We start from the raw sequence: 10,173 nt of genomic DNA on the forward strand, positions 1-10,173 counted from the left end.
TCCCTATTTATTGCCCTGGGCATTCCACTTGGAGCTGGAAGTGTTGCATAGTTCTGTGGAATCTGGGATGCCTTGCTGCACCTAAGCGCTGTAGATCCAACTCTACCAGCACTAAGACACTTGACAGTGCAAGAGATCTCGGTTCAAGAGATCTGGGGTTCTCAGTTTTGGGTCCCAATATGATGATGTGGTGGGTCCCATCCTTCAGCCGTGGGGACTGCGGAGGATGGGAGCCACGGATCAAGAACATCTCGGGACCCAAGGTTAAGAACGCTCACAATAGATAGGGGCTGTTCACACGACCGCACAGGCAGCTGGGTGGGGGAGGGAGGGTTCAACCTAGCTTCCCCCAGATGAGTGATCTGGGTTCCTTTGGCACGTGAGCCACATGCCAAAGGGTTCAACCGAGGCTGGGTGGTTCAACGGAGGGTGGGTTCATCTCAGGCTGGATTCAACTTGAGGGTGGGACTCATTTCCCCTGCCTCCAGATACCCCGCAACAAGCACAAGAGGGGATTGCTCTGTCAGACGGGTGCCTCAGCCGAGGTTAAGGGACATGCACTGGAGATCCCGGCAGCTGGGTTAAGGGAGTACTTATCCCTTAACCTCAGCTACGAGCTGGACTTGGGACCAGGGTTAGGCTGGGTGGGAGCACCAGGATCTGTGTGGATCTCAGGCTAGGCTGCTTAAAGTTCAGCTTGTGTAGTGCGTGGTGGTGGTGGTGGTGAAGAACCTTGACTGAGCAGAAGAGATGGTGCAGTTCCGAGGTGGTGAGGTGGACTATACATATTACTTCAGTCTGCAGGTGATGGATCACATTTATTTATTTATATTTATATTTATATTTTTGAAAAAATCCTGTAAGTAGAAAGCTATTTTATCAGGGCCAAGCTGATCTAAATCTTTTTTCCTCAGTGGGCATTATGTTTTCTTGCTCACAGGACATTTTTTCTCATGGGAGGAGCATTCAAAAACAGCACCCCTCACCAGCAACCTGAAATGGTGCAGCCTGCTCAGCCACCTCAGGATTCTACCATCTCATTCTGTTTTGTGTGGATCAGGCCTAAGAGCTCCCTGCGACTCATTCATCTGCCACGGTTTTCAGAGCAGAATGAGGTGATGGAATTCTGCAAGGTGGCGGAATCCCCTGCTAACTTGGCAGAGAGGCACCTTTTTAACGTGGTGATTCTCTTCACTGAGCAGGGGGAGAGTAACTGGCCCTATCCACCTCCAACACAGCATCCCTCCAGTGACTGATGCTGGTGTCTATCTTGTGTTTCTTTTTAGATTGTGAGCCCCTTGGGGACAGGGATCCATCTTATTTATTTATTATTTCTCTCTGTAAACCGCCCTGAGCCATTTTTGGAAGGGCGGTATAGAAATCGAATCAATTAATTTAAAATGTAGTGTGCCATTTCCGCTTACAAGTAGGGAAACCTCACTTTTCAGCACTTCCCTATGCTTAAAAATCTCTGCAAGTAGAAAACTAGCACATTGGGCAAAGGGCCGGGCTAGGACCTTATCCGTGAAGCATCAGGGTGTTTTTTATTTTTACTTGCAGAAGGTTTTCCAGTGGGAGAGCATTCAGATGGGAGATACCTTCCGTCTGCAGCCTGGAGTGGAGCAGTCTGCTTTACCCCACAGGATCCTACTGTCTCATTCTGCTGCATAGGTAGACCAGGCCTCAAAAGCCCTGAGTATCTTGTCTACCTTAACCACGTACAGAAGTGTTTGCACATATTGACAAAGCACAGCACAGAAAGAGCAACCTTCCTTGTATGTGCTGTGTTTCATCAGTGATTCCTTTCGCCGGGGGTTCTCACACTTGGCTCCCCAGATGTTGGACTAAAACTCCCACCATCCCCAGCCATAATATTTATTTATGTACATTAATGAATTACATTTCTATACCTCCATCCAAAGGCTCTGGGTGGTGCACAACAAGTACAATCCAAGAACAAACGCCATTTAAAACAAACCAGTTAAAACAATATAAAAAACCAAATTTAAAACAGCTCAGAGCCATTTAAAACCAATTAAAAATGCTTTTAAAAAACCAACCTTGGAAGGCCAGCCAAACAACGAAGTCTTTAGGGCTCTCTTGAAGGCCAACGACGAGTCCAAACCACAGATACCTGCCAGGAGTGCATTCCACTGGCCAGGAGCAGCTAGAAAGAAGGCCTGGCTCCGAGTCGCCACCAGACGTGCCAGTTGCATAAAAGGCCATTGTGATGATGGGAGCTGTAATCCGATAACATCTGGGGAGCCAAGTGTAAGAACCCTTGCCTTATGCACATCCTAACCTGCATCATGGGAGCCTATATGATTCAAAACCACCTTGCATTCTTCTGCTGCTGCACTTGTGCTGGGGATAAAGGTGAAAGTCTGTCTATCTTTCTATCTATCCGTCCAAACTGTACACAGTCCAAGAGCTAAATAAATCATTCATGTCGCTAATTGCTTGCACAGTATGTAGCTCCCCAAGGTTCAAGCAGCCCATTGTTTTCTGAGTTAATATTATGACTCGCTACTTTATATTTGCTCTATTATGCTCATTGCCCAGCGCTAGTGAGAACCACCTAGGCCAACTCTTGGAAAGAGAGCAGCCCCTCCTCCTGATAAATGCAACACCAGCTTCCCGTCTGCTGTGTAAACTGTGGAAGCCGGTCCCAGCAGGCTCCCATGTAAAGGGACTTCCTATATATCCACAGGCTGTATGTATTCACCTTTCATTGGAAGAACCCAGCTGTGAGCTCCAGAATAAGGAAGTTGTTTTCTCTCCAGGGGCTTTGTGCAGGAATTTGAAATATAACATAAAACATGAGTTTTGAGCAGTATATACATGTGGCACATAAATAAAATAATAAAATAAAATAAGTGGGGGTTTAAAGATAATCACGCTTTTGTTCTTAGCATTTTAGGATGGCCATAAGAAGAAGAAGAAAGAAGGAACGGAGTCTAAAATCTTGATTTGAACAGAAGCCCCTCGGATGCTTCTGGAAGGATTCCAGAAGACATTGGTCCCTCCCTTCTTGTTTGTCCGTGGCATCTGTGTTTAGTGCTATACTGCTTCTGGACATGGAGGCTCCACCATAACTAATACTTGCTGACGCACCTATCATTCATGTATTTTGCAATCCTTTTAAAACCCATCTAACTGGCATATTGTGGCAGGGAGCTCTACAAGTGAATTCATTCATCTATTTGATTTCATTCATTTGATTTCTATACCGCCCTTCCAAAAATGGCTCAGGGCGGTTTACACAGAGAAATAACAAACAAATAAGATGGCTCCCTGTCCCCAAAGGGCTAAAAAGAAATATAAGACAGACACCAGCAACAGTCACTGGAGGTACTGCGCTAGGGGTGGATAGGGCCAGTTTCGCCATTACAGTGAATGGTGAAGAAGGACTTCCTTTTGGCTGCCGTGAGCCGACTGCTAATCCATGACATTGGGAATGAGAAGAGGTCATAGAGCACAGGTGTGCAGAAGAGGGAAGTCTAGCAGGTTCAGCTTCTCACCACTTGGCACTACAAGGCCTGCACCTGCTGAAGGTCGCTCTTCCACACAACTACTGAAAGAAGAGAAGTGGTGTCCTCCTTGGTATCATGTCATTCCCCATTATGTATTTGTTCCTCCCAGACAGCACGAGACTGTTGCTGGTATTTTGTGGTTGCTCATTGAAATGACTGTTGCTCATTTCGTGAGCTTTCGTGGTCTTCTGGTGTTTTGATTCTGTTTAAACAAAAGGAGGCCAGAGGGGTGTTTTCATTCCCAGCTGTCACAACAAGCTGGAATGCTGAACTTCTTTGCAAATGTGTGTGTCTTATCTATGAGTAAGCAGGCCCGGTACTCTGTCCAGTAGGACATCTGAACTGGGGATGGGCTGAATGCTCTCTGGCAACAACATTTTCTGTAAAAAAAACAGGGGACTAAAAGTTTTCCAAAAGAACTCTGCCCTCTAAAAAGTTTACTCTTTACTTTTCATTCTGGCTCTGTGTGCAGCCTGAATCCGATGCAGCCTCTTCTTCTTCTTCTTCTTCTTCTTCTTCTTCTTCTTCTTCTTCTTCTTCTTCTTCTTCTTCTTCTTCTTCTTCTTCTTCTTCTTCAAAAAGAACCTTTCTTCTGCCTAGTGATATCCATCACGCACAAGAGGTGAGCAAGGCATCTCAGCTTGCTTCACTTTGGCTCAGAAATACGCCAGATCATCACGCACACCCCTTTATATTTTGCTCTTTGGGACAAAACTTCACATATAAATTGTTAAATTGTTTTAAAGTTTTTGTATATGTTTAAACTGGTTTTATGTTATTGTAAACCGCTCAGAGATGAAAGTTTGGGGTGGTGTACAAATTTGATAAATAAAATAATAATAAACAAGCCGACCCCTGCACAGAGCATCTGTGCACTCTTTGGGGCCGGCTACCTCTCCCCTCACCGCCCCAGTCTCTGGCCAGGCCGAGTGCCACGGCTCAGCCCGCCGCCGCCTCGCCTCCATGGCCGGGCCAGACCCGCCGCCTCTCTCCCCCCCACCCCAGTCTCCGGCGGCATGCCGCCACAGGCGGGCCCACCGCCGGGCTGAGAGCTGACGCCACCATCTGTCGGGCCTGCCAACCCCCACCCCAGTATTGGGCCCGCCACGCTGCCGCCTCCTCGCTCCTTGGCCTGTCCTCCCCGTCGCTGCCAGGCCGGCCCACCAGCAGCCATGGCCACCGCCGCTGTTCTCCTGGGTGCACCTTACCCAATCAGGCGCCCCCGCAGCCCAGCCAATCAGCTGGGCTTCCGGGACGCACATTCGAAAGGCACACCCAGGAGAATTATATATATAGATAAATAAAATATGGAATTCCCTGCCATGGGATGTGATGGTGACCATCAGATTGGATGGCTTTAAAAGGGCTTAGACACTTCACGGAGGACAGGTCTATCAATGGCTACTTGTCTTGATGGCTTTGGCCACCTCCCGCCTCAGAGGCAGCAGGCAGGATGCCTCCGAACCCCAGTTTCAGGGGAGCAGTAGAGCTGACATGCCTTGATCTCCTGCTTTTGGGCTTCTCAGAGGCATCTGGTGGGCCACTGTGAGAAACGGGATGCTGACCTGGATGGGCCTTGGGCCTGATCCAGCAGGGCTGTTCTTATGTTCTTACGTTCTCCCAGGGTAACGAACTACAGTCAATGCAACAGTGACATTAACATTAGCACAACAGAAAACAGTAACACAGCAGCCAAACAGACCAGCACTGCTAAAATCAGCCACTGAAGGCTTCATACAACGAATACGATGAATATTTATATACTGCTTTTCAACCAAAGTTCCCAAAGCAGTTGGCATAGAGAAATAAATAAATAAAATGGCTCCCTGTCCCTGAAGGGCTCACAATCTTAAAAAGAAAAACAAGATAGACACCAGCAACAGCCACCAGAGGGATGCTGTGCTGGGGATGGAGAGGGCCAGTTGCTACCCCCCCAACTCCATGCTAAATGAAGAGAATCTCCACTTTTAAAAGGTGCCTCCTTGCTCAGTTAGCAGGGGAATCTCAGAATGGCAAGAGTTCTTACTTTCCACTTGAAAGCGGTGCGGGAAGAGGTTTGTCAGAGATCTCTGGGGAGGGAGTTCCAAAGATGAAGCTCCACCACCAAGAAAACCTGAGAGACCAATTGCAGAGCTCTGTTGGCACATGTGAGTAAAGGTGGTCCAAATTTGTCTCAGCTTCCCCATCCCCATAAGCCCCCAAACCTTGTCGCATGCACCCACCCACTCCTGATCCCCAAACCCCACCCACCTTTATTTAAATCCCATGACCTGCCTGGTGTTGCTGGTGAGGGCATTTGGGCAGTGGCAAACAGCCATGGGGAGAGAAAAGGAGGGAGGTCTCTCAAATCTGGCTGATGACAACACAAAGGGCTGTTTTTCAGACAAAAACAAATGGCACCCAAGCTGGACCTAAGGGGGTCCGTGAAGGGCCTCACCTGTGGTGGCTGCCTGAGCGGTCAGGAGGGAGGCGTTTTGCTTGAATGTGTGCCGGGGTGCTGCTCCTTCTCCCAGCAGCACCCCTCTCCCTGGAAAGTCAGCAAAAATGGGCCTCTGAAATATCTCCGAAAACATTCCACAGCGGGCAGAAAACGTCTGTGAAATCTATCCCTTTGCCCCAGTCTGAAAAAAATCATACGCTCATATTTATGAAGAATGAAGATTTGTTTTTGCCATCTCCGGCTTTGAGGTATTTTTCATGTTATATACTCCAGCTGAGAAGATTGGACTTCAAACATTTATATTTGCCCGTTGTTCCATCTTTACCATCATTGTATATGTTGGCTCTATGTATCGTTTGCAATTTGTTATATAAAGCGCATATTTACATATATATTCACCTTTCAAGACTGGCTCACGGATTTTGTTTCTAGCTTGGTGTCTATCTTATGTCTCTTTTTTAAGACTGTGAGCCCTTTGGGGACAGGGAGCCATTTTATTTATTTATTTATATCTATGTAAACCGCTTTGGGAACTTTGGTTGAAAAGCGGTATATAAATATTCGTCGCATTCGTATTTGTATGTTGAATCCCCTTAATGAATGTCGCTGTTCGTATCCAACCTTTCCCCCCTTTCTTTTCTTTTTCTTTTTCTTTTCCTTTTTCTTTTTTGCTTTCCTTGGGATTCCTTTGATGTTTCATCCCAGCAGAAGCCTTCAAATTTCCCTTCACTTCTTGCTTTAGGTGACGAATTGTTGCTCACTGAAGGGATGTGTAACATAAGAGGTTTTTTCCAGGGGGAAAATGTATCTCATTCATCCTTTTTATTAGAAACATCATGTTATTAGTCATTTGCTAATCACCTTTGTTTCAGGTGTTATTTCATGAGTTTTTGTTATCTGTGTTCTTTTTTATGAGTGGGAGGCTGGGGAGGTGTGCTTGTAGTGCTTTTCTTTAAAAGCAGTAGCAACACAGATTATTTTTCAGCAGCCTCCCAGTGACCATCATTTCCCACCACCATGATCCAGATGTAAGATTCTGGGGCATTCCAGGAAACAAAATATGGTGTCTTCTTTTTTTAAAAAATGACATCCTCCAATGGTGGCCACCATTTCCCCCCAGAATGCCTTGGAATGATGCAATATCTGGGACATGGTGTGGGGGGCGGAGCAGTGGCCATTTGAAAGACCTCTGCTGCTCCTTTTGATTTTAAAAACAGGTTTGTTTGTTTTAAAAAGGAAAAGACAACCACCACCATGCTTCATTAAAAAAATAAGCCCTCACCTTCAACTAAATGGAGAGTTCTGAATGATCCAAATGAGCTCTATTTAGTTTGTTTTCCCCTCATTTGCTGTAATGAATGTACACCCCTAGCGTGAAACCACCCTGAGAAAATGTGGTTATCAAAACTCTCCAGGAAGCCTCAGTGGTCTAGAGAGGATGTGAAGGATTTGTCACTGCAGTGGGAGGGAACACACTGCTGATAACATTTGATCGCTGAGCTGAGAACAGGACCCAGAGCTCTTGCCAAGGTTGGGACCTTGAGGGCTTCTGAGGTATGTTTGAAAGAGGGAGACACCCTTTTCATAGCAATCCCAGGCATTAAAAAGAGAGAGGGGATACATTTTGGAATGTGTATGTGTGTATGCGAACACACACACACACTGGGCTTCTTTCCACATCATCCTAAACTTGTTAGGCACAGACTTGCCAAACAAGTCTGAAAATATGTCAAGCATTCATTACCATGCCTTTCAGCAAGTGTTTATTAATTCACAAAATGCAAGCAAAAACAAAAAATTGCAGCACAAACACTTCTTGGCCTACCCTGTCCCTGGTACACTGAACAGGCAGTCATGAATTATGTCCAGCAAATATAATCTTCCCTTCAGATCTGTTTATTTTGGTTGAGTCTTGTGAATAACAGCTAGAGGTGTTAACTTTTCAAAATACCCCGTCTGTCAACAGAGCCAGCAGCAGAGCCTGCAAAGGATTGGTGAGTCAAAAGCAGACCTGGCAGGGGTTGATAGAGAGAGAGAGCATTGGGGTTTGGGGTGAATTTGGGGGCAGGTTTGTGTGTTGTGGGGCAGTCTAATGGATGATGGTGTGGGATCGACAACTTTTCCAGGCACAAAATATGTGACTTATTCAACAAAATATCTAATACCAGACCCAAGCAATGGATGATGGTTTGTGTGTGCTGGGTCTATGTTATGCTATCATGTTTCAGGCTAATCTGGGGTCTCCTCTGAATCAGGGATCTGGAGACCTTGGACAGCTCCAATGAAAACGGGGTCAGGACCTTGGATAGCTCCAAGCAAGACAGTGGATATAATAGCATATGAGAGATGTTGCACCAGCAGCTGCACCAGCAGCTGCATGGCCAGTTTGTATGGCTGCTGCCCAGAGTAGATTGGCCCGGCCCTGTTCCTACTGTATGTGAGGCTCTATTGTTTAAAGAGGTTAATTTTCTGAGTGCTGACTTCAGTGCATTGAGGGACCTCTTCTTCAGCTGGCAGCAGGTCCTCAGAGGAGAGCTGGTCTTTAGGTAGCAAACATGACTTGTTCCCTTAGCTAAGCAGGGTCTACCCTGGTTGCATTTGAATGGGAGACCACATGTGAGCCCTGTAAGATATTCCCTCAGGGGATGGAGCCACCCTGCGAAGAGTATATAGGTTCCAAGTTCCCTCTCTGGCATCTCCAAGATAGGGCTTGGAGAGATTTCTGCCTGCAACCTTGGAGAAGCTGCTGCCAGTCTGTGTAGATAATACTGAGCTAGATAGACCAATGATCTGACTCAGTATATGTCAGCTTCCTATGTTCCTTTGAGTCAGAGGATAAAGGCTGGGCCAGCTGCAGTTGACCAAAGAAAAAAGCTGTCAACCCTAATAACACTGTAAATGTCATGTGTAGTTTGGCACAAAATTGGCACCACTTACCCCAAATGACATCTGCATATATTCAGCAACGATTGGCTAAATATTCTTCTCACATCTACATAATGTGTTCCCTGCCAAAATAAGAGCCTCCTCATCTCTTACAGGTTTTTAAAGGGCTGTTAAGATACACGTATTCATCCAGACTTTAATTCAATTTCTAGGATCAATCATTGTTTTAAATTGTTGGGGTTTTTTTTAAACGTTTTTAAATTGTGTTGTTTTACTCTAAACCACCCAGAGGTGTGAGTTTGGGTCAGTATAAACATTTGATGAATGAATGAATAAATAAATAGTCCCCGATTCTTTGGAATAGCTTGATGGAGGAGAAAGAAGCCTTAGCCATTCCACGGACGCGATGGGACCTCTGTTAGCCTAGGACAGTGGCTCCCAACCAGGGGCCTACAGGCATTGCAGACTAGGAGAGAGATCTTGGGGTCATGGTGGACAGCTCGTTGAAAGTGTTGACTCAATGTGCGGCAGCTGTAAAAGTGGCCAATTCTGTGCTTGGAATCACTAGGAAGGGGATTGAAAACAAAACTTCTAATTTCTATAACGCCCTTATTCAACACTATGGTGCGGCCACACCTGCGTACTGCGCACAATTCTGTGTACAATTGTACTGCGTACAATTCTGATTACCACATCTAAAAAAGGACATTGTAGAACTGGAAAAGGTGCAGAAGAAGGGCAACCAGGATGATCGGGGCCTAGAGCACCTTTCTTATGAGGCAAGGCTACAACACCTGGGGCTATTTAGTTTAGAAGAAAGACAACTGCAGGGAGACATGATAGAGATTTATAAAATAAGGGTGTGCACAGAACCAGCTGGCCTGATTCAGTTCGAATCTAAACCAGAAAATAAAACAGAAAATTTGGGACCTGGAGAAACAAAGGAATCTGTGTAGGGTCTCTATTGGAGTTTATAATGATTACTTCTCAAGTTACCCACTTCCGTCAATTTATCTTACGTACTTGTCTGCTCTAACACAAAGGAGAGCATTCTCCCAGGCTCGATTTAATGTCTTACCATCTATAGTTTTGGAGGGAAGGTATAAGGGCGTCCCTTATAAGGATCGACTATGTCCCTGTGGTGCAGAAGTGGTTGAGACAACTGTGCATGTGCTCTTACACTGTACCTTTTACAAAACAATCCATATCTCCTAGCTTGAACCTTATTTGTGCAAATTTGGGGGACATCAGGATGAGTTCTATGTTGAGCTCTTCCTGTCAGGTCGGCACAAGGGAATTACCTTGGCCATGGCC

This window comes from Hemicordylus capensis, chromosome 6 (assembly GCF_027244095.1).
Source record: "Hemicordylus capensis ecotype Gifberg chromosome 6, rHemCap1.1.pri, whole genome shotgun sequence".
In the NCBI taxonomy this organism is placed as follows: Eukaryota; Metazoa; Chordata; class Lepidosauria; order Squamata; family Cordylidae; genus Hemicordylus; species Hemicordylus capensis.